Source organism: Ursus arctos, unplaced genomic scaffold (assembly GCF_023065955.2).
Source record: "Ursus arctos isolate Adak ecotype North America unplaced genomic scaffold, UrsArc2.0 scaffold_27, whole genome shotgun sequence".
NCBI lineage: Eukaryota > Metazoa > Chordata > Mammalia > Carnivora > Ursidae > Ursus > Ursus arctos.
In genome coordinates, this window is record NW_026622952.1 from 17,072,344 (window position 1) to 17,097,453 (window position 25,110).

General features: G+C 33.8%; 1 protein-coding gene across 1 annotated transcript in view; it reads left to right on the plus strand.

The window, feature by feature from the left end:
• The window catches only part of MSR1 (macrophage scavenger receptor 1), a 413,132-nt gene that overhangs the window by 174,325 nt on the left and 213,697 nt on the right, over positions 1 to 25,110 (plus strand). Inside the window, exons 5-6 of the mRNA XM_057303426.1 lie at positions 2,223 to 2,286; positions 5,083 to 5,168. The gene's annotated coding sequence lies outside the window, so the exon portion shown is untranslated. The remainder of the gene's footprint in view (positions 1 to 2,222; positions 2,287 to 5,082; positions 5,169 to 25,110) is intronic.

Sequence of the window (25,110 nt, forward strand, 5' to 3'; positions counted from 1 at the left end):
GAATGTGTGGGGCTACCAGGAGCTAGGAGAGATGCCTGCAACAAATTCTTCCCTAGAGCGTTCAGTGGGACATGGCCTTGCAGACAACTTGATTTTGGACTTCTAGACTCCAGACTTGTGAGACAATCTATTTCTTTGTTCTAAGCAACTCAGTTTATGGTACTTTGTTACTGAAGCCCTAGCAAACTACCAGAGGACCTCTGATAAAATTTGTACCAAGATTAAGAAAGTTTTGTATCTTGTATACCTCGATCAAAGGGAACAAGATTCTTTAGGCTTTTACTCTATTTCTGGCCAATATCCAGCCAGCATTTAATGTAAAATTTCCAGAAAGAAAATACACTATATGTAGACTTCATAAAGATTATTTTCTCATACTGTTCTTTTCCAAAAATCCAGAACTTCAAGAAAATAATCCTATCAAGAAAGCCTTGGAAATATCTCCTATAATCAATAATTTAACAATAGTTTACCAATTGTATTAGTTTCCTGTAATTGCTGTGACAAATTACCACAAATTTAGTGACTGACAGCAACACACATTTATTATTTTACAGTTCTGGAGGTTAGAAGGTCAAAATCAGTCTCACTGGGTTCAAGTCAAGATGGCAGAAGAACTGATTCCTTCTGGAGACTCTAGGGGAGAATCAATTTCCTTCCCTTTGCCAACTTCTAGAGACCACCCACATTTTGGGGGTATCCACTTTCTTCCATCTTTCAAGTCCAGCAACAGAGTGCCTTCTAATCTTTCTCTCCTTCTCTTTGCTTCTGTTGCCTTCTCACATTTATGTCTCCCTGTTATAAATAAGAGTCCTTGTGATTATATTGGATACACCTAGATAATCCAGAATAATCTTCCATCTCAAGGTTTTTAACTTAATCATATCTTCAGAATTCTTTTTGCCAGGTAAGATAACATATTCACAGATTCTGGGGATTAGGAGGTATATATCTTTGAAGGGCCATTATTCAGCCTTCCACACCAATAAATATTGTCTTTGCAAAATATGTTGCTCTAAATATCAACTGAATCTTAAGAAAAAAAAATTTAAAGCTGATTTTCTAAAACTACTCCTGTAGAAGCAACTGGGGAAAAAAAAACCAACCAAACTTGCAGATTTAATGTAACTGTTTTTTTCTTTTCTGTTATTCCATTCATTATTCAGGAAATATTTATCAAACATCTGCTATGTTCCAAGCAGTTTTTAGGTTTCTTCCCCATGGAGCTTCTACCCTAATAGAGGAGGGAGGCTGTACTAAGTTAACAAATAAATACTGTAGTTTCAGATCCTGAGAAGTGCTGTAAGAGAGAAAATAAAGTTGAGTCAAGGAACTTAAAATGATGGGTTACTATTGAATAGGAACATTTCCCTGCAGAAAGTGACATTTTACAATCTTGAATTAAATAAGGGAGGAAGCACAATGAATAATTGGGTGTAGATTTTTGGGAGGAGGAAAATGTATGTTTGGAAGCTATTTGCATCAAAAGCATACTGTTCTTCAGTGAAAAAGAACCCACTATATCTTTTTTAAAAAGTAAGAAGTTTCTCTTAATCAGTTGACATGCTAAGTATCATCTAAAGGATCCTGATACAAAAATAACAAATGGTGATGCTCTCTAACGTGTACTGTGTGGCAATAGATTCACTATACAGTATATGACCTTAGATGAAGTGAGCGCCACAATTCTAAAAAGGGGTGGAGCTCAGCGTCATTAAATTCTTTATTCACTGAGATGAGGGTCAGATTCAGAAGCATGTGACCAAGACTAAAAATTCTCTCTTTGTCTCATGTAGAAAGATAGGCAGGCAGGTAAATAAAAATAATTTCTATATTTAGAAGGGCAGGTTGTTGATTTATTCTTCCACATGTTGACTTCTGTACGTTTGTATACAAAAGTTCATATTTTTATTGTTCAACTATTGATTGATATATAGCTGTAGTATATTAGATGTTACAAAAACTAATGTATATCTGGTTTGATATGGAGGCACTCAAATAAACCAAGACTTTAGATTACATTCCAAGGGGTGCCTTGCTGGCTCAGTCGGTAGAGCGTGCAACTCTTGATCTCAGGGTCATGAGTTCAAGCCCCATCTTGGACAAGGAGCCTACTTTTAAAAATAATAAAATTAGATAAAATTAAATAAATAAATTGCATTCTTTATCATTTTGGAAAGTAAGGATTAATGAATGGCCTGTAATCCTTTCTCTCTTTGCAGAGATTATCCCGGGAAAGGAAAAGAAAAATGCAACCTGGTCAATTTACCTGCCAACATTCTAATGGTATGTGCTAATGGAAAAGTCACTAACTTTGAAATGATGTTAGCGGAATGTATTTGGTCTGTTTAGATTTGCTGTGGTAAACAAACTTCAGATCTCTGCATTTATTTAATGCATTATGTTATTATCAGAGCGTGAAGTGAAGATGGTTGATGTAGATAGAATAATGCTCCCCCCAGAAGATGTCCATGTATTAGTCCCTCGCCGGAACCTGTGACTATGTTACCTTAGATGGCAATAGAGGAATTAGGGTTCTAGATAGCATTCAATTTCCTAATCAGCTGGCTCCAAAATAGGGAGATTATCCTGGATTATCTGTGTGTACCCAGTGTAATCACAAGGAAGGATAATCATAAGGAAACATGGAAGAAAGAGGAAGAAAAGGGAGAGTGATACAGTGTGAGGACTCAGCTCTGTTTCAGCCTTTGAACATGGAGGTAGGAGGGTTACATGCCAGTGAGACCCACATTGGACTTGTAATGTACAGAACTGTAAGATAATAAAGTTGGGCTCTTTTAAGCCACTCAGTCTGTGGTGACTTGTTACAGCATCCATAGAAAGAAGCATGTTTCATGATCAAAATGACTTATTTTGTGTAAGTGATAATACGTATGCTCCTTAATGAATTCATTTGCTAAATCAAGTTTAGCCAGGCTATGTCCTGATGCAGCAGGGGAGTACCTCGAGAGCCCTATTGGTGATCCAGTACTTTTTGCTTCATCTCTGTCTCGTGGTTTTTGTATCTTTGAAATCAGTAGTAAAATGTGATACTGTGTAAAATTTCGTTTCGTTGTGTCTGTTTTGGCATGCCAGATACTTTGTATTTTCTCATTACCTATATTTTTTCTAAATAAGAACCATTAATGATATATTATTATCCAGTTCATTAAGTGTTTATTTCACAGATGCCATGTCCCAGTACAGAATTAGATAGTATGTAAATGCATAATAAATGAATGAAATAATTACTATATCAAGGAACTTATAATCTCTGTGAATCATTTCAGTTACAACCACACAGATAATCAGAACATCATTTGAATAAGCTTGCTTTCCCTCTGTAAAAGATAAGAGTCAAAAGTATCTTAGTTGATCTCAAGGAAATCTTAACAAAAATTTCCATATCTATACAGCAATGTTGGGAGACTTTGAATCCTGTTACTGAAAAAATATTAATCAGTTATGGAAAGTGGTCCAAACAAACAAACAAAAAAAGCTAAGATAATGGTTGCATTGTTCTTCTGTGAGCCTGTGAGAATTTTATACATAGTAGGTCTTCAGGAACTCTTTCTTGAGAGTAATTGAGTCATCACTGAAGCCAGATAGAGAAAAAAATGAAGTCTGATTCATTGTGCTCTGTGTCTGTCCCCTCTATCAGTGTAGCAAGAATAAAGCCAACTCGACAAGGAGTTTGGATTTTGTCAGTCCAAAACTGCCTGGTCAGGAATTAATAAATACAAGATCTAGATCACTACTATAATAGGGGGAAATCAAAAAATCTGGTTTAGATATTGCTTTTATACTTTAGCGTGTAACTATAGCTTCAGTTTTGGTGAAAAATAGATTTTACTTTGTGAAACTACAAACACAATCAATATAAAACTCTAGGTTGAAATAGCAAGGAGAGCAAATGTAAAAAGTAAAATCTCCAAATTGAGGAAGTTGAACCTATCTAAGGGCACTGACAAGATCAGGGATTAATGTCTGATTAAATTTTATAGACTAGAACTGAAAACAAGTTAAATAATTAACAGATTATTGATTGATGTGTATAATATAATGATTACTTAGTGTAAGTAAAGATTATCTAAAAATAAAAGTATTTCAGAAATGTGCCAAATTGTATTATATCAACTCAGAGCTCTGTTATTGTAATGTCTATTATTCTTATTGTTACAGTTTCACTAGAAAAATAAAAGAAATCCTTTGGTGTAAATGCCTCCACCAAAAGGCATTTTGATGTAAGAATGATAATAATAATAATAATATAATAGCTAATATTTATCAAATGCTTACTATATGTCAGGCACTACATGCTTTACTACTGTATGCATTATGTCATTTATATTTTTCAACAAGCTGATGAGGTCAGTCTTTTATAGCCCTTATTTAATATACAAGGAAATTAAAGTAAAAAAAAGATTAGGTTACTTGCATTGATAATATATGCAGTACCTAGGAAACCTCAATTGCCTCGCCAATGCTTTGCCTATGACATAGTGCATGCTTTTAACAACAACCTAGAAAATGCTAGTTCACTTAAGATTCAGATCAAGGGTCATTACCTATCAGAATGTTTCTCTGACTATTCCAGGCATAATCCAATGCATCATCCTTTTGCTGATCTATAGAGAACATTAAAAAAAAAGTTGTTTAATTCTAAGCTTTCTATAGCTGAAAGCATTATGTTGTAGCAGAAGGTCCTTCATGAACTGATTAAGTACTAGATTACTGATAAAATGTAATTTACAACCAGAATGGGAATAGCAACCAGAATAGGAAACATTACTTAATGAAAGAATATTGAACACCTTTAATAATTTCAAGGAATTATTTCCCCCTCCTTTTCTGTGTCTCTCCCACTCCTCCCCATCTCTGTCTCTCTTCATATCTCTCCCTGTCCCAGAGGTCACTAACAAATTGCTTTCCTAAGCAAATTGTTAAAAGATTAAATTTGTCTTCAGCATATTCTTCTCTGATAACCGACACTAAGTAACATATTGCCCTTGTAGTTCCCTCCAGCTACTAGTGGAATGTCAAGGTTGAAAGTATAAACTAATTAATGTAATTAACTTACAGGTGTCCTAAGAGTACGAAGAAATCACTTTCATCACAATGGATGATTCCCAGTGATTGCCAGCAGCGAGCACCTCTAGCAAATCTTGGTGAGTATGCCTGGCTCAAAGATCAATTTCACACAGGAAATTTTAAGCATGTGAGGTTATATTAATATGTGAAATGATACAATGCTAATTCAGATAAAATGAAAATATACTGCATATGCTGGGATATTCTTAGGAATAAGTAGGGAGGTGGCATGTCATTCTTGAAGGACTGTACTTTCCTGACACATGGTTACTTTAATGCATACCCTGGAATCTTTAGGACATGGGCTCTGCTGTCACATCCAAGCTGTGAATGATTAGACCCAGAGCAGTCCACAGAAGTGAAAATCGGATGAAGTAGGTCCATTTGTCAGACTGTTCTTGACCATTTTCTATGAATGGCAGTGTTTTGGTTGTTTATAATGACTGTGGTTACTGACAAGTGACAGCCTTTTATGCAGAGGTCTAACCAGTTCCTATCGTATTTTAAGCATTTCCAACCAAAATGTTTATTATCATTGGAGATATGCTCAAATACCTCAGTATCTCTTCACTGATAACTTGTTCCCTGCCTCCTGTATCCTAGCATAATAATATGACCTGGGGAAGTCCTCATTTTCCTTTAGATTATAGTGTGATGGCAAAGGCAGAATGCAATGGCCTCAGGAGGATATCTGATACATTTGAAATAACTAACACCGTGTGATTTTTCAATACATTACTAGGAATCTAAATGCCTGAGAAGTATCTTTAACAAGTTATTTATCATTATTAAAAGTTGAGAACAACTTTCCTAACCTTGATTGTTTTTAAATAAAAACATTCTGATAGCTTTCTTCAAAAACCTTTAACCTAATTATCAGGGCCATTAACATGCCCACTTAGAAAGTTGTGACATCAGTGTAACTGAAAATCAGAGCAGAGTTTGAGGGTAAGAAATGCATTTTATTAACATTATACTATAACTGTGTTATCCAATGTCGTTGCTTAGAACTGGAACGAATACTCAATTGCCTTGTTGGAAATTTAGCTACCTAAACCCAGGCTGAAATTTGCAGGTGCTTAAAGTAACTTTAGATCTAACTCCCTTCAAAGATATGTCTTTAAGTTGGATACTTCAGCTTAATAGAATGCTTTTCATAATGACATGTAGAATAATATACAATAGTAATAACATGGCAACTGTGGCTTTTGAAACCAATCCCATAGCAACATACTAAATAGGTTCTCATATACATAACATGAAATACCAAATCGTATAACTGAACATGTGGTCAAGAAAATATCAAAAAATTGACAAAACATCAAAATTTGTTTTTAAAGGTATTGAGTTAGATATGTTTCCTAGAGCTGCCGTAAGAAAGAACCACAAACAGAGTGGCTTAGAACAACAGAAATTTATTGCCTCACAGTTGTGGAGCTAAAAGCCTGAAATCAAACTGTCAGCAGACCTGTGCTTCCTCTGAAACCTGTAGGGGAGTGATCCTTCCCTATGTCTTCCAGTAGCTGCTGGCCTCTGGTGTTCCTCACCTGGTGGCAGTGTGTCTCCTGTCGTCATACGACATTCGCCTGTGTCTCTTCACATAGTCTTCCCTTCATGCATGTCTGTCTCTGTGTCCCAATTTCTGCTTTTTATATGGACACCACTCATATTGGATTAGGATCCATTCTAATTACCTCCTTTTAACTTCATTATCTCTGTAAAGACCCTATTTCCAAATAAGGTCATGTTCTAGGTACTGGGAATTATGACATCAACATACCTATTTTTAGGAGGGATACAATTCAATCTATAATAGGTTACAAATATTTTTATTTTAATTTAGAAAATTTCCAGGATTCCCCCTTAAAAGCTTCTGCATTTGACCTTTTTGTGACACAAAGTACTATCAGGTTCCATTGATATGACAGTTCTGCTTTTTTGTGAAGTATTGGAATTCCCTCTGATCGTAGTTAAAAGATTTATTATACCTAGCTTTGTTCCATAGATGAGGTTTGAAGAAAAATAGAATTATGTGATAATGATTTATTAAAACTAAATCATGATACTTGTTTTATGGAAGTCCCTGTGTAAAAGAAGGTAAATAAATTACTTTTGCGTAAGAATTTTGCTCAACATTAAAAGCTATTTTCCACATTATATTGTTTTTTGAATACTTTCACAAACCAGTGTTTTCCTTTCACTTCCTATATCTGTGATGTTATTCTAGCTTTATTTCTGGATAACTGTAAAGATTCCAAGGAGCAAGAATAGCATATTTAACATACCAATGTTTAGTTGCTTGTGGAAAATCATCATTGTAGTTTCTTTGCCAGTGAAGCGTAGTACGAGTATGGGGATTAGCACTTGTTCAGGTGTCATTTTCTAAGCACTGGTGTAGGATCGCTAATCAGGTCACTTCCATATTGGTAATTTCAAAATAGCAGTTTGACCTTTATATGCAGAGAACTTAGCACGCAGCTCTTATTGAGAAATAAATGAGGAAGTTTTTTGTTTTGTTTTTGTTTTTATCAGTGTCGTCTGAGTTTTCTCATGAAAGAAAATGTCACAGTTTAGGTTCCTGGGAAGATGACTCTGTGATGGAATTATGCATACCATGCAGTATGGTTATTAAAGAGTCCCCTTGGGATCAGCACTTGACAAAAATGGGAGAGAAGTTAGGATTTGGCAGAGGAAGTGGCTGAATTGTGATCAGATCCAAGACAGTCTTGGTTAACCCTATGAAAAGGTAGAATGGCCCTTCATTGTTGTCCCTTAGTTGGGCTACATTGGCCAGACCATTATAATCTCTAAGAACAGTCATTGTATGTGAGCCATCAAGAGAAAGGGTGCCATCTTGGGGATATAGCCTTCTCCAGCTTAGGTGATTGTAAAGGAGCTAATAGCTGACAGATATCTGCCCAGAGCCCACTCAACAACTGGAGCAACAAATGTTTCCTTCTTTGCTGGAACATCCAAATAACATAACACTACAGTGTGCCCCACAGGGAAAAGAATCATAATAATTTTAAAGATGTGCTTTCAACCATGCTTTTGCTGGCTATGCACCAATAAGATATACATCTAGGAAAAAATTAAAGTTATGTTCATTACATTACATTACAATTAAAAAAAACTAAGCTTATATTTTCGTTTCCACTTCACTTACTCATCTTTTTGGGATACCATATAAAAACATTGCTTCACCTATGTTATAACTTGAATTAGAGAATCTGAACATGGAGGTATTTCAACTGAAAATTGCTAAATCTTGTAAATGATGCTATCATCCTGATCTAATGTCTTCTAATGTGAAGAAATGTGTGTGTGTGTGTGTGTGTGTGAGAGAGAGAAACAGAGAGACAGAGGGACATGCATGTGGTCCTCTTTCTATGGGGACATGCTTGTAACCCTAAGAATGACATTATGTTACCAAACACTGTACATTTGTCTTTGCTATTGCCAGAGAAAATATGATAGACAAATATAGGTGCTGTTCCCATGTTCCTAATTGTGTCCTTAAATTCTCCATAAATCAAACAATATCTTGGGGTCAGAAAGTCCACATCTATTGTATTTGTTGAGATTTCCATCTTGAACATGCATAATGCCTTTAAAAAAAATGAATAGAGGAACAATAAACTTTCAGTTTTGTCAGCAGAATCATTCTGAATTGTGGTAGAATAAGAGACTGGAAGGTTTTCCAATGACAAGGGAAGTGAGTTTTAGAGAAATCAGATGCTTTTAACTTAGGAATCAACAGCCTTGATGGGAGAGTTTTCAAGAGAGTACAAAAATATACCCCTGTTGCCATCTATCATTTTCCCTGTCACATTTGTTTCTAAATGTGTAGGACTAAATCTGGTCAGTCCTAACTACATACTGCTAATGTATGATGTCTGCTGAGTATTGATCTTTTTCTATTCTGAGGTTCACTTAAATTAATTTTATAACATCTTCTGAAATATTACAAAATTTTCCATTCCAATCAAGTTAGTTAAAATACCTATTTGGATTATTGAAATAGATTTTGATCTGGTTTCCCGTACCTCTCCCACTCAAAACAGTTAGTTTAATTTTCCAAACATGCAGCTATGTTTGAATCATATACCTGCTCAAAAAACTCGATGCACCTCACTGCATATAAAATTAAGTAGAACTTCATCTTGAATTCAAGGCCATTCATAAGATAGTTTCTGTCCATATTTAAGCTTTGAATTTATGCTACTCTTACTGATGTCCCCTATTAACTTCCACCTGAATGAGCTAAGTTAAATGAAACATAATTGAACTCCAGGATCTTAATTAGAAGTCCATATAATACGTTCCTCCCCGCTCCCATGTTGACATATAATTGACTAAATTTTAATATTTTCCTTAACCCCAGTGTTCTAAAATTTTTACAGAAATAATTACTTATATTTTATTGAATCTCCCTAATTATACATTTTCTTCTTTCTTCCCTTCCTTTTATACCTTTTCTTTTTGTTATACACCTCAGTCTCCTGAGGAGTTCTTTCATGTTTACAACTTCATCCTCAGAATGTGGAGAACAGTTTTTAATAATGTATTCCAAGATGAATTTGACTTATAAATGCCACAGTTATAAGATGACTTTATGCATTCAATATGCTCTTCACTCTTCTATAAATTATTTTATTTTGCTTCTGTTTAAGAATGATGCAGTAACTTTCTGAATTGGTGTTCAAATACACACATATATTTATTTCACAATTTAAATTTTAGGTTTTAAAAAATATCTTATTCAGTATACCAGTCTGGCAATAATCACTCTATTTCACCATTCTGTTACTTGAGCGACCATTTGAACTTTATGCATAATTATGATCTTCCTGTCTTCTTATATTTGAAAGTTCTAAATCTATTCTTTAAAATTCTTTGTAACAAAGCGCTTAATTGGTGTTTTAGACAACTGAATTGATAATTAGGGAAATTTTTTTTGCTAAATTTCTCAAGGTGCAATGTAAAAAAAAATACATGAGAACAATTAAATTTATTTTAAATAATTATGACAAAATAGAGATTCAATGTTATTGTAAAGAAGAATATAGAGCAAATATAACAGAAATAATTGTCAAATCTAAAAATTTATAAAACTTTCCTCAGACAAACACCAAAAAGAATGATAAGAAACAACCTACAAGTACTCAGGGAAGAAAGAGTAAGTTATCTGCAAAAGAGACGAAATTAAGCTGGCTACAGAAGGCAGTGGAGAAATACATGCAAATCTTGAAAGGAAACATGTTATTAAGAATTTTTTACTCGTTCAAGCTATCTTTCTTGGGTAAAGACAATAGAAAGACATTTTCAGTTATACAGGAATTTAAAAATATGCATAATTCTTCTTTTAAAAGTACTTGGGTTTGATGACCAGTAAACTGAAATACTGAATAAAATTAAGAACCCAAGAACACAAAAATTATACATATAATATCTGACTATAAGCACCCAAACCAAATAAGCATAATATAGATATCTATGCTATTATTGCTTATCTAGTTAAAAAAGTTGAATGTCAATGTTAAAAATCAATTATTTAAACAGAAAAATCTAATTATAAAAGTGGCTCTCCAATTCCTAGACACTATTGACACCTATAGGGAAGTAGATAGTCAAGAGAAATGAGTAAGATAATAATAAATAGTACCAAAATACAGTACCAAATGGTGGGAGAAGGGTGAGCACCCAAAACACTGTGGCCAGCCCAGAAGAATGTAACTCTTATAACTGAAGCTTATGATTCCCCACAAAAACTTCCAATTAGAGAAGGCCTTAATAAAAATACAAATTCACATAAATAAAAGTTGATAAGTAAGCTGATAAACAAAAGATTACTTGGGAAAGGGAAATTTCTGAGCAAAGGAACAGATTGAGACCAGGGTTCACATTATTAATGGTCAAATAAATTACTTCTGTTGAATGGAAATGGAATAGTTTTTGACATTGCTGAAAAATGAACCATAAGCACAATAAAAATGCTTGAGAGAGATAGAGGCTGGAGACATGAAGTTAAAGTAGTAATAGAGAAGCTGTTAGACGTGAGGGATAGAAAGAATGCATCTGCCACAAAAGTAAATATCCCTAAAGTGCAGTCTAAGAAATGGAACAAAAATACTGTCATATAAATTAGGGAGACAAAAACTTTAAGGAACTTTTTCTACAGAATGAGAGGATAAATTATACCTGCGAAACAGTATATACAGGACACTGCAGTACAATTTGACACTAAGACACACCTGGTTTATTATTGATATGCAAAGTAAAGAATCCCTTGAGTTATCAGGCAGAAATAGAACAAGTCATACGCAAAAGAGAAAAAAGTCAAGAGAAAAAAGTCAAGCTTACGTGATTTTCCATAGTAACTTGCTCATGGACAAGTAGTATCTGGAAATTATGAGAGAAAGAAATTACTACTGAAAGCTATAAAACAGCTTGTTTTATTCAGTTTAAAAATATTAAGAAGACATTCTCAAACATTTCTTCTTTGCCTGCTCCTTTCTTCCTTCCTTTTTTCCTCCTTTTTTCTCTCACCAATGTTTATTCACACCTACTGTATGTCATGAACAGTTCTAATGAATAAAGATTAAATGATGAACAGATAAAAATTGCCCTCCTGAAAAAATTCATTTCTATGTGAGAGACAGTTTAACAAAAAATATATATAATATTAAGTATCTGATTCATAAATCTATGTATGAAGAAAATGAAGCCAAGTATAGGACCATGGACTGATGGCTGTTTGCTATTCTCAGTTGAGTGGTTCAGGCAGGCCATTTTGAAAAAATGACATGTAAATAGAGTCTCAAATGTAAGGCAGTCTTGCAAAGATCTAGCAAAAGTGAATTTCAGGAAGAAATATCAATAAATATATTGTCCCATTGATGGATATGAGCTTGGCCAGTTAAAAGAATATTATGGAGCCAGGATAGCTGTGGCGTGGTGTGGAAAGATCAATTGTGGTGGGAGATAAATGTTGGCAAGGAAACCATTAGCCAACTATTCAAGTCAGTGACACACTTGTTAACTGCTTCTAGCATAGAGGATAGAAAATAGCCTAACAATGCCTGCCACCAGGAACATCAGAACACGGAAGTCAACACACTCCATGACTCTGGGTCTCTTAGAAAGACATGATTCACACAGGCACTCGATGGAATGAATTTTACTCACATAGTAAAGAGACAGTAAGATCAGCTTAATTATAGGTCAGTGATCCCCCCATGGCCATTGGGTCTTGTCCTACAGTCTACACAGGCAATGATCTGCATGCACCTCCTTTGTGCTGAAGACAATGGACCCCATTCCCAACCAGCTGGAATGGATCTAATAGTGGGGTTGGCCAGCTGGCGTATGACACACAAGCTTAAGCAGAACAAAGGAGCATCTACTGAGTCCAGAACAGAGAAAGATGTTCCTACACAAGGGGATCAGGCCAGCACAGACTGTGGAACCTCTTTAATCTCTCTGTAAGGAAGTATTCCAGGCCCCAGGCCCATTCTTGTACAGTGTTCTGCCCATTTTTTTGATTGGATTATTTGTTTCTTGGGTGTTGAGTTGTATCAGTTCTTTATATATTTTGGATACTAACCCTTTATTGGAAATATCAGTTGCAAATATCCTCTCCCATTCCACAGGTTGCCTTTTTAGCTTTGTTAATTTTTTCCTTTGCTGTGTAGAAGTTTTTTATTTTGATGTAGTCCTGACAGTTTATTTTTGCTTTTGTTTCTGTTGCCTCAAGGGAACTATCTAGAAAAAAGTTGCTATGGACAATATAAGAGAAGTTACTGCCTGTACTCTCTACTGGGATTTTTAAGGTTTCAGGTCTCATATTCAAGTCTTCAATCCATTTTGAATGTATTTTTGTGTATGGTGTAAGGAAGTGGTCCTGTTTCATTATTTTGCATGTAGCTGTCCAGTTTTCCCAACACCATCTGTTGAAGAGACTGTCTTTTTCCCATGAATATTCTTTTCTGCTTCAACAAAGATTAATTGACCATGTAATTGTGGGTTTATTTCTGGGTTTTCTATTCTGTTCTATTGATGAATGTGTCTGTTTTTGTACCAATACCATACTGTTTTAATTAGCACAGTTTTGTAATATAACTTGAAGTTCAGATATGTGATGCCTCCAGCTTTGCTATTCTTTTTCAAGATTGCTTTGGCTATTATGGGTATTTTGGGTTTCCATACAAATTTTAGGATTGTATATTCTGCTTCTGTGAAAAATGCTGTTGGTATTTTGATAAGGATTACATTAAATATGTACATTGCTTTGGGTAGTATAGACATCTTAACAATGTTTGTTCTTCAGATGTATAAGCATGAGATGTCTTTCCATTTCTTTGTGTTGCTTTCAATTTTTTTCGTTAGTTATTTATTATTTTCAGAGTAAAGATCTTTCACCTCTTTGGTTAGGTTTATTCCTAGGTATCTTACTATTTTGGGTGCAATTATAAATAGGATTGTTTTCTTAATTTGTTTTCTGCTGCACAATTATTGGTATACAGATATGCAACAGTTTTCTGTACATTGGTTTTGTATCCTATGACTTTACTGAATTCGTTAATTGGTAATGTCAGTTTTTTGGGTGGAGTCTTTAGGGTTTTCTATATAGAGTATCATGTCTTCTGCAGATAGTGAAAGTTTTACTTCTTCCTTACTGATTTCAATGACTTTATTTCTTTTTGTTGACCGGTTCCTGTGTCTAGGACCTCCAGTACTATGTTAGTGGTAGTGAGAGTGGACATCCTTGTCCTGTTCCTGACCTTAGGAGAAAAACTAATAGAATGCTCATAGAATGACCCTATAGAATGAATTTGGAAGTTTTCTTTCCTCATCTAGTTTTTGGAATAGTTTGAGAAGAATAGGTGTTAAGTCTTCTTTAAAAGTTAGTTAGAATTCACCTTTGAAGCCATCTGGTCCTGGACTTTTGTTTGTTGTAAATTTTTTGATTCAATTTCTTTGCTTATAATCAGTCTGTTTGAGTTTTCTATTTTTTCCTGTTTCAGTTTTGGTAGGTTATATGTTTATAGGAATTTATCCATTTCTTCTAGGTTGTCCAGTTTGTTGGCACATAGTTTTTCATAATACTATCTTATTATCCTTTGTATTTATGTGGTTTTGGTTGTTATTCTTCCTTTCTCATTTGTGGTTTTATTTATTCGAGTTTTTCTCTTTTTTTCTTGGTAAGTCTGGCTAGAGTTTTATCAATTTTGTTGATCTTTTTTTCCAAAGAACTAGTTCCTGGTTTAATTGATCTGTTCTACTCTTTTTTTTTTTTCTTAGTTTCTCTATCATTTATTTCTGCTCAATCTATATTATTGTCTTCCTCTGCTGGTTTTAGGTTTGTTTGTTGTTTTTTCTCTAGCTCCTTTAGGTGTAAGTTAAGTTGTTTATTTGAGATTTTTCTTGTTTCTTGAGGTAGGCTTGTATTGCTATAAACTTCCCTCTTAGAGCCACTTCTGCTGTATCCCAATGGTTTTGGACCATTGCATTTTAATTTTCATTTGTTTCCATGAACTTTTTAATTTCTTCTTTGATTTCTTGGTGACCCATTCATTGTTTATAGCATGTTATTTAACCTCTATGTATTTGTGGTCTTTTCAGTTTTTCTTTTGTGGTTGACTTCTAGCTTCATAGCATCATGATCAGAAAAGATGCATGGTATGACTTTGGTCTTCTGGAATTTGTTGTGACTTGTTTATGGCCTAATATGTGATCCATTCTGGAGAATGTTCCATGTGCTTTTGAAAAGAATGTGTATTTTACTGTTTTAGGATGAAATGTTCTGAATATATCTGCTAAACCCATCTGGTCCAATGTGTTACTCAAAGTCTTTGTTTCCTTATTGATTTTTTTTTTTTCTTTAGGTGATCTGTCCATTGACACTCCTGCAAGGGGGGTGTTAAAGTCCCCTACTATTATTATCAATCAGTTCCTTTATGTTTGTTATTAACTGTTTTATGTATTTGGGTGCTCCCATGTTGGGTGCCTAAATATTACAACTGTTATATCTTGTTGGATTGTGCCCTTTATTTTTATATAGTGCCTTCTTTTTTTCTAGTTACAGTCTTTGTTTTAACATCTATTTTGTCTGATATTAAGTATTGCTCCTCCGGCTTTCTTTTGACATTGATTTTCATGATAGATCATCCTCCATGCCTTCACTTTCAATCTGTGGGTGTCTTTAGGTCTAAAATGTCTCTTGTAGGCAGCATGTAGATGGGTCTTGGTTTTTTATCTATTCTGTCACCCTATGTCTTTTGATTAGAACATTTAGTCTATTTACATTCAAAATAATTATTAATAGATATGTATTTATTGCTATTTTATTACTTATTTTCTTGTTTCTGAAGATTTTCTCTGATCCTTTCTTGTCTTTCTCTCTTTCATGGTTTGCTGATTTTCTTCGGTGATATATTTGGATTTGTTTCTCTCTATTGTTTGCATATTTATTTGTGCTTTTTAATTTGTGGTTACTGTTAGGTTTGTATATAACATCTTCTGCATATAACAGTCTATATTAAGTTGATGATCATTTAAGTTTGAACCCGTTCTTTACTCCTCTCCTCTCCATGTTTTAGGTATATGATGTCATATTTGATATCCTTTTATTTTGTGAGTACCTTGACTGATTTTTTGCAGAAATATTCTTTTTTACTGTTTTTGTATTTCCTAATGTCATTTTTGGTCTTTCCACTCAAAGAGCCCCTTTTAATATTTCTTGCAGGATTGGCTTAATGGTCATGAGCTACTTTAGTTTTCATTTGTCTGGGAAATTCTTTATCTCTTCTTCTATTCTGAGTGGTAGCCTTCCTGAATAGAGTACTCTTGGCTGCAGATTTTTCCCATTCAGCATATTGAATATATCATGCCACTTCTTTCTGGCTTGGAAAGTTTCTGCTGAAAAATCTGCTGATAGTCTTATGGGATTTCCTTTGTATGTAACTGTCTTTTTTTTTTTTTTTTGTCTTGCTCGTTTTAATATTTTTTTCTTTATCACTTTATTTTACTCTTTTAATTATAATATGTCTTGGTGTGGATTTGCTTTTGTTGATTTTGTTGGGAGTTTTGTGAGCCTACTGAATCTGGATATCTATTTCCTTCCCCAGATTAGGGAAGTTTTAAGCTATTATTTCTTCAAATAAATACTCTGCCTCCTTTTCTCTCTCCTTTTTTTCTGGGACTCCTATAATTCAAATGATATTATGTTGGATCAAGTCACTGAGTTCCCTAAGTCTTTTTTCATTTTGCATAGTTCTTTTTTTTTTCTCTCTCTCTTTTGTTCAACTTGATTACTTTCCATTACTCTGTCTTCTAGGTGATTTATTTGTCCCTCTGCTTCTTCCAATCTGCTGTTCATTGCATCAAGCATGTATGTAATCTCATTTATTGCACTTTTCATCTCTGATTTTTTTTTAATCTGTTAAGAGTCTCACTAATCTCTTCCATTCTTTTCTCAATTCCAGTGAGTATCCTTATGATCATTGTTTTAAATACTCCATCAGGTATATCTGTTTCCCTTAGATCTCCTCTTCTTTCATTTGGGACAAATTTCTCTGTCTTCTCATTTTGTCTGACTCTTTGTGCATGTTTCTCTGTGTTAGGAAAGTCAGCTATATTTCTTGTTCTTGAAGATAATGACATGCTTTCAATGTGTGCTACATGGATTCACTTTTGTATCGTGACTGCTTTATCCTTCAGGCCAGTCATCTACAGAGGTCTCTTTGTCTGGTGAGTATTATTTGGTCTCTGGCCTAAATGTGGTGAGTTGTAACTAGGTGTGCCCTGGTCTTCTTGTGAAATGAGACCTGTCACCACCGCTTCCAGAACTGAGGCTCTGCAAAACTCCCAGGTTGGGAGATAAGGGTTGCAGGGGTTTGGGCCAGTTTTCTGGGGGAAAGGGTCCACTGCACTGGGACTGAGGCAAGCATGACTGGGGGGAGGGGTGGAAGTTGTTGTAAGCAAGTTAGATAGTGAATGTTGACATTGCACTGGTTCCCATGGGTAGTTCTGTGTTTACTGAGGGGCAGGGGAGCGAAATGGCACCTTCCAGTTCCATTGTTCCCATAAGGCTGTCTCCAAGAATGCTGCCTCTCTAGGACATGTTTGAAAATGAGCAAATAATCCCCCACTGTGTGCCGCAGGCACTCTTCAGATTGCTCTTTCTATGCTGTATGTCTACAGGGTGTTTGCCCTACCTTCTCTCCAAGAGCAACCCCGATGCCCTCTGGGCTTTATCCAAGCCAGGTCTGCTGAACCTTAAAACTCCAGATGTCAAGCCCTGATTATTGCTAGAACTCACAAAATTCATCCCCTCTTGCTTTTCAAGCCACTGTATGGGGATTCATTTTCCACATGGCCTTCCCTGTGTACTTATCTGTCTCTTGCCCTTTTCCATGATTGTGGCTCCCTCCTTACTGCAGCAGCCAAGATCCATTTCTCTCCCAAATTGTGTCTCTGTACTTCCTACCTTCTATATAGCATTTTCTCTACCCTTATTTGTAGAGTTTGTTCTGACAGTCTTCAGGTCAATTTCTGGGGTATTTAGGATAATTTTATAGTTATCTAGTTGTATTCATGGGCTAGGGCAAGTGTAGGGTCCTCCTACTCTGCCACCGTCTTCTGTTCCTCATCAGAATATTCTGAATTAGAAATTCTCTATGCCTTTGCTAAGATATTAACTATCCAATTTCAAACTAAGCCTAAAAATTCTGAATAATCAATTTCACCATGACTCTCACCAAAAGCTCCAGACCTATGCTCCTCAGAATGTTTCATGCCACCCATGTACCACATCATTGAGAAGCTCCCACCTCACCTCCTTTATTCCTTCCCTACCTTCAGTTTTTTTGCCTGTCATTAACCAGCTGTTATACATAGCAAACCTTTCATGAAAATCTCACCAATTATTTTTCAAACAAGTGCTGTTGTTCTGTTAACATAAAGTATGTGGTTAAGATGTCTATAAAAATTTTATCAGGTATTTAAATGAGGTTTACATAACAGTTTCATCAACTGCAGATTAATTAGGGTTCCCAGTCACATGCAGGATATTTTTAAAGAAGTATTGTGTTCCCAATCTTCATTCTTTGAGTTACAAACTAAAAATTTCTGATAAACTAAAAATTACTTGTAGAATTAAACAGTCTTGAATTAAACTTATATTATTTTTATCTTGCATGATAATTAAATTTGTTTTCTGATTGGGGAGGCTAGTTAAAAACTATTTTGTAGCCTTTGCAACACTAAAAAGGACAATTGCAGCATAAGTCTTCTAATTAAATAAGATTCTTAGAAACAAATTTGCTGAGTCAGAAGACTTTTTCTCTGCTCTGCTTTTTCTTTAGAAAATTACACATTTAAAGCATAAAATAAAATAATAGTATTTTACTGTGAAAGATAAAAGCTATTTGATAAATATAAGTGTAAAATGATATGTATATAAGTATGGGATTTCATGCTTTATGTGAAATATCCAATTCCTTGTAGAACCAAGTTCAAATATTGCTGAAATATACATCCTCATTTTTGCACATTGTCATTTTGAGGTATTTGGCACATTGGCACATTGCAGCAATTCAATACTATAAATGTTATTTAATAGTGTCATTATTTTTCTTAATATTTCCTCAGTGGTAAAATAAGCAACAAACCTCATCTATGCAAGTAGTTCAGTAGGCAGTGACTTGATATTTAATGATCCCAGGAAAGATGCACATGGACAAAATTCTAACCAGTGGTTTCTAAAAGTTACCTATTTTAGATAACATTATTCCACAATGAGATGGCATCTAGCAAGCTGTCTGTTAAATTTAAATTCTTTCTCCCTGCCTTGGGTAATGTAATTTTAAATATTGCATTCTTCTTAGAAAAATGTTCAAAAGTATTTTATGGAAGCATATGTTTTCCTAAGATTATCGGAAGAAAGATGGAATATTAAAAAATAATATGCCTGAGAATGTTTTTTAACTAAGTGGACATTGTTTTGGTTGTCAGCACATAAAGCACAGATATAAATAACATATCACATGATGGTTTATTCCTAATGATTTCCCAATCCATTGTATTAAAATGTTGTTTTTTGGGGGGGCGCCTGAGTGGCTCAGTCCTCGAACATCTGCCTTTGGCTTGGATCATCATCTTAGGGTCCTGGGATCGAGACCCCCATAGGGCTCCCTGCTCTGCAGGAAGTCTGCTTCTCCTTCTCCCTCTGCCCCTCACCCCCACTTATGCTCTCTCTCTCTCTCACTCCACTCTCTCTCTCTAATGAATGGATGGGATCTTTTAAAAAGTTTTTTTTTTTTTAATCTTAGAAATGTGACAATATCTAATTCCATGTTCTGCTTCTAGTAATAATGTAAATTCACAAAAGAACAATACTCATACCTTAACATCCAAAATAAGCCAAAGAAATTACAAAATCATTGGGCTTTTGTTTGTTTGCCTGTTTGTTTGCTTGCTTGTTTGTTTTACCATAAAGACCTGAAGATTCAATAAAAGCTTATCAGCTAAATTTCAGATAGTGACAGTACTTTCTAGGAAATAAGAGAACCATGGCAGATCTCATTGCTTCAATTCTCGTAAATAGTGAGTAAAACTAGAAATTTACCATAGAAAAAGTGAAGAGAAAGACAAACTATTATAAATTATAATTAATGTTTTATGACTGCATGTGGACTATTACAACAGATTAGGATGCTGAGGAGCCATAGCCATCATGTGAGTCTGCACCTAGCTACCAATTATTTCTCACAGGTTCTCATTGTGTACATAGGGTTTCTCTCTGAAAAACTGAGGTAGGACATCATAAATTAACTAAAGTCACTTCAGAAGTTCAGCAACTGAAGGTTGGGATTGGCACAGCAGAACTCAGCAAATTTTTCTAAGATATGCTTGGCTTTCAACTCTGGAAAGAGAATTTCGTCCTAACTATCCTCAACCTTCATAAAATGTAAATCGTCTGTACTCCAAAGAGGAAAATCAGGGCATGAGGCCACCGCCAAGAGTAAGATAAGAGAAGAAATAGAAAACAAAAAGAATTCTCTTTTAACCCAAAAGCCTGGAAGCCTGTGTCATGAAACAAAAGTATCTCAAGATTCCTAAAGTTTGGGCTTGACTGTAAAGAGCAAATGGCTGATCGGAATACCAATGCTTATTTACCAAATTCTACTGAAGGAAAATTTCTGATTCTGTGCTTAAAATAATAAAAAGCCGGTCATCTGGGTGGCTCAGTCAGTTAAGCATCTGCCTTCAGTTCAGGTCATGATCCCAGGGTCCTGAGATCAAGCCCCACATTGGGCTCCCTGCTCAGCGGGGAGTCTGCTTCTCTCTCACCCTCTCCCTCTGTGTGTGCTCACTCTCTCTCCTCTCACTCTCAATCTCTCTCAAATAAATAAAATCTTTAAAAAAAATAATGAAAAGCCAATGAAGAATTGGATCAAATAAAATTTACAACAAATCTCAGACTTATTTCTACCATAGATCTTATTGATCTTGTGACTCCAGCAGTTTAGCAGTATGAGCAAGTATTTTTGACAGGTTTTGTTTTTAACATCATAACATAATGGTCTCTATTGTTATTTTATACAAAATATTTAGTACACCCCAAAAATACAATAAAAATTTAAAAAGAACATGTGACTGATAAGAAGACAGTGAATATAAATAGATACAGAGATATTCCAAGAACTGGAAATGTCACAAAGGGTCTTTAAAATATTATAAAAATGCTGAAGTATCTGGTGAGAAAGGTGGCCACATGTGCAAAGAGGCAAAAGATTTAAAAAAGAAAAATAAGCTATAAAAGAAGAGAATCAAGTGGACATAACTAGAAATCAAATATAAAACAGAAAAAAAATCATTAGATGGGCTTTATAGCAGAGTAGAAAAAATAAAAGTTAGTGAACATGAAGACAGATCAAGATAAAGTATCCAAACTGAAAGAAAAACAGAAGAAAAGAAAAAAGAGAGAGGAAAACTAAAGAAAACAGAACAGGCAAGGTCTGTGGCAAAATATAAAATTATACAATAACACATGTATAATTGAGGACAAAGAAGGATAATGGAGTGGGCAGATGAAATATTTAGAAATAATGTCTGCGAGCTTTCCAAAATTATTGAATGTTATCAAGTCACACATCTAAGAAATGGAGCAAATTTTAAGGAGGACAAATAAAAAAGAAAGCCACAACTAGACGTATCATAGTCAAGCTGCTGAAGAAAAAAATAAAGATGAAAGTAAATCTTAAAGCATCCAGAGGGAAGACTCGTTACATACAAAAGAACAAAAATATAATAATGATTGACTGTTCATTAGAAACAACTAAAGACAGATAACACTAAAATGCCATTTTCAAAATGCTGAAAAAATTATCTAAGGTTCTATTGTCAATGAAAATATTCATTAATGAAAGGAGGAAAATGACAGTTTTAGATAGACCAAAGCTGAGATAATATATTTGTAGCAGAATACAGTGCAAGATAGACTAAACAAATACTTTATGGTGGAGGAGAATAATATGAGAAGGAACCTAAAATCTAAAGGAGGGAACGAAGGACTTTCCTTTAGAATATGTATGTTTGCACATACACACACACACACACACATTGTTTAGAACAATAACAATGGATTTTGGAATTTTGCACACAAGTAGAGTTATAATAAAAGAGCACAAAGAATGATAGAGGGATAGGTGAAATGATAATGTCAATTTTTTACATTGTAAGACAGTGACATGTTTTTCAAAGATAGAATATAATAACATAAAATAGTTAAAATAATACCCAGAGCAATCTATAAAAAATTAACACAGAGTATAGCTTAAAAAGGCAAAAGGAGAGAAAAAACGGAGTTCCAAAAATATTCAATTCACTCAAAAGAAGACCATAAAATAGAAATAGAGGAATAAAGGTAAAGTAGGTTAAATAGAAAATAAGTAAACTAAAGCCTAATCATATCAATAATTAATTACAATTAAATTAAATAAAACCCCCAATTAAATGCCCAAGATTATCAGAGTGAGTGAAAAAGGAAAAGCCAAATATGTTCTGAAAAAAATAACATTATTAGAATATAAAGAAATAGACTTTTTAAAAGTTATGCTGTGGGAAAAGATACTATGTAAACACTAAGAAATGACTATATTAATGTCAGACAAAGGAGGCTTCAAGGAAACAGATATTACTGGAGATTAAGAGATCAGAGGTTATTTTTTTCAAGTTTATTGGTTTAAGCAATCTCTACACCCAAGGTGGGGTTCAAACTCATGACCCAAATCAAGAGCCACATGCTCTACTAACTGAGCTAGCCAGGCACCACTAAAAGAGATAAGTTTTAATAATAAAGGAATGAATACTTCAAGGAGGAATGAAAGTGCAAAATATGCATGCATTTAATAATAGAACTTCAAAGTACATGATGAAAAATTTTATAGAACAAAAGAAAGATACAGAGAAATCCAAAACATAGTTGCAGATCTCAAAGCCCCTTCCTCAGTAATTGGTAAAATAAATAAACAAAAAAATTTAGTAAATTCATATAAGCTTTTTGCACTATAAACCAGCTGAACTAATAGATATAGAATATTACATAAAATTACCTAAAGTACACATCATTTTCAAGGGCATGTGAGACATTTAATGATTGTCAGTAAATATAAATGAATTTAGATCATAAAGAGTATTTGTGTGATCATTGTGGAAATATATTCAGAGTCAATTGTAAAATGAATCTTGAAAACACAAATACTTGAAAGTTAAAGAAGGAATTACAAAGAAAATAAGAGAAAAAAAGATTTCATATGATAATAGAAATTTGTTTCTCACCAAGACTTGGAAAGAAATGTATAGTGCTATGCAATTATTTTAAAAAGAAAAAAGTAAAAAGTCATAGTTCTGTGTCTGTTTTTAAAAAGAAGAAAAGAGTAAAATTAACAATCTAAATCTTAAAACCTTTAAAAAATATAAAAAGAGGAGGAAACTAAACAAGAGGTAGGAAAGAAAATAATTTAAAAAGTATAAATAATTAGCAGAAATAAGCAATAACCTATGGTAGGTGTGTGTTGACCTCAAAGGGGCATGAAGAACTTTCCCAGGATAATGGGATTGCTCTATGTTTTCTTTTATGTGGTTATTACTGAGCATATATAACTGACCAAAAAATTATACAGTTAATCATTTGAGATCTGTATACTTTTATTATATATAAATTATATCTCAAAATATATCCAATCGTAAAATATTATTTTATTTTTTTTAAATGTTTTTTTATTATATTATGTTAGTCACCATACAGTATATCCCTGGTTTTTAATGTAAAGTTCGATGATTCATTAGTTGCATATTACACCCAGTGCGCCATGCAATACGTGCCGTCCTTACTACCCATCAGCCTATCCCATTCCCCCACTCCCCTCCCCTCTGAAGCCCTCAGTTTGTAAATATTTTTAACCTTTATTTCTTAAATATAATGAATCTGTTTAATAACATTCAATTCATTGTCCTGTGTTGGTTCCAAGTTTTTATCTAAATGGCTTATCTACTTGTGGATATAGATTTTGCCATATACAGCAATTGTGTTTTGAAACTAGTAACTCCTCTATGGCATAGCACTAAATGTATATCGGCTCCAGAAGCTGTTCACACACTTGAGGTTAATAAACTCTTCCAAAATTTTAGACTTAGATTTGCAGAACTAACTTAATTAAATTATATATTTTTTATCTTTGTGTTCATTTGCACAAATATGAATTTGAAGTTAATTTTAATGCTTTCCAAGGAATAGTAACTATTTAATAATATTTATTTGCCTAATATTTAAATGCCTCTGGAAGTGGTATAACCTTGACATTCATTTCAATTTTGATATATTTATAATGTGAGAGTGAGGAATGTAGGACTGAGTTAAAAGAGATCCATGGCATGTGGTGGAAGTGAGGTAGGAGGACAAAATCGATTCCACAAAAGACAATGTCTGTGATAGCTTCATATACTTCAGAGAACTCTTGTTCACATCTCTGACCTTTAAAAATTAATACTGGTACAATAAAATATAATGCAATACAATTCAACAAATAAATGATAAACTAAAGCACCTACCATGTTGTTTTATCTATTATTGTTATAAAGACATTTGACAAAATCAGTCTCTACCATCTTAGTAATGGTTAACCAATCTTAACTTTCTGAACTTCAGTTTCCCCACATATAAAACAGGAATAATTTAATAACCTTATATACATTATTTTGAAGGATAAATAAGATAATAAGATATAATAAATGTATATATTCCAAATTGATAATGCATTTTGATCTTTATCTCTCCTTTTTTTTTTAACTTGATTCACTTTGTTGGTAATTAATATTCCAACAGCATTTCCTGTTTTATCACTTATTTAAGTAATTTTTATTAATCATAAACATAATGTTTGTATGCTTATACTTAAGGCAATATGAATTTTTGATATTTTTTTGCTGAAATTTGATCTTTTGATCATGGCAAACAGGTGATTTTTCTGGCACATTTACATATTGATTAAGACGTGTTGCTAGAACTTTTAATGTTATCCTCAAAACAAAACATTATTTTAAACATTAGTTTTTTCTTCCTAATTTATTCTGGGTAATATTGAAACAAACAAAAGCAGCATTCAGAAGTATATGTCTTTTAAAATTTTAATGTAGTTATTTTAATATTTAGGAAGTACACTGATGATTGATCATTTAATTTCAAGAAGCAAATATGCAAATACATGCTGTGTTTATTCTCATATTGAACTCCAATTTTAAAAGAATAAGGATTTTTTTTTCCCCCTCAGAATGAATGATGATACACACTGGTTGAAAGATCACCCAGTATCACACAAATGAAAGATAATCAAAGAAATTTTTAATCAAGTTTATCTTCAGCTCTGAAACGTTGGAAATTGGTTAAGAGTAGAAAAAGTTCAGATAATTTCTGGGTACAGAGTAAAAGGGGCTGCACTGATTTAGAACGTGGTG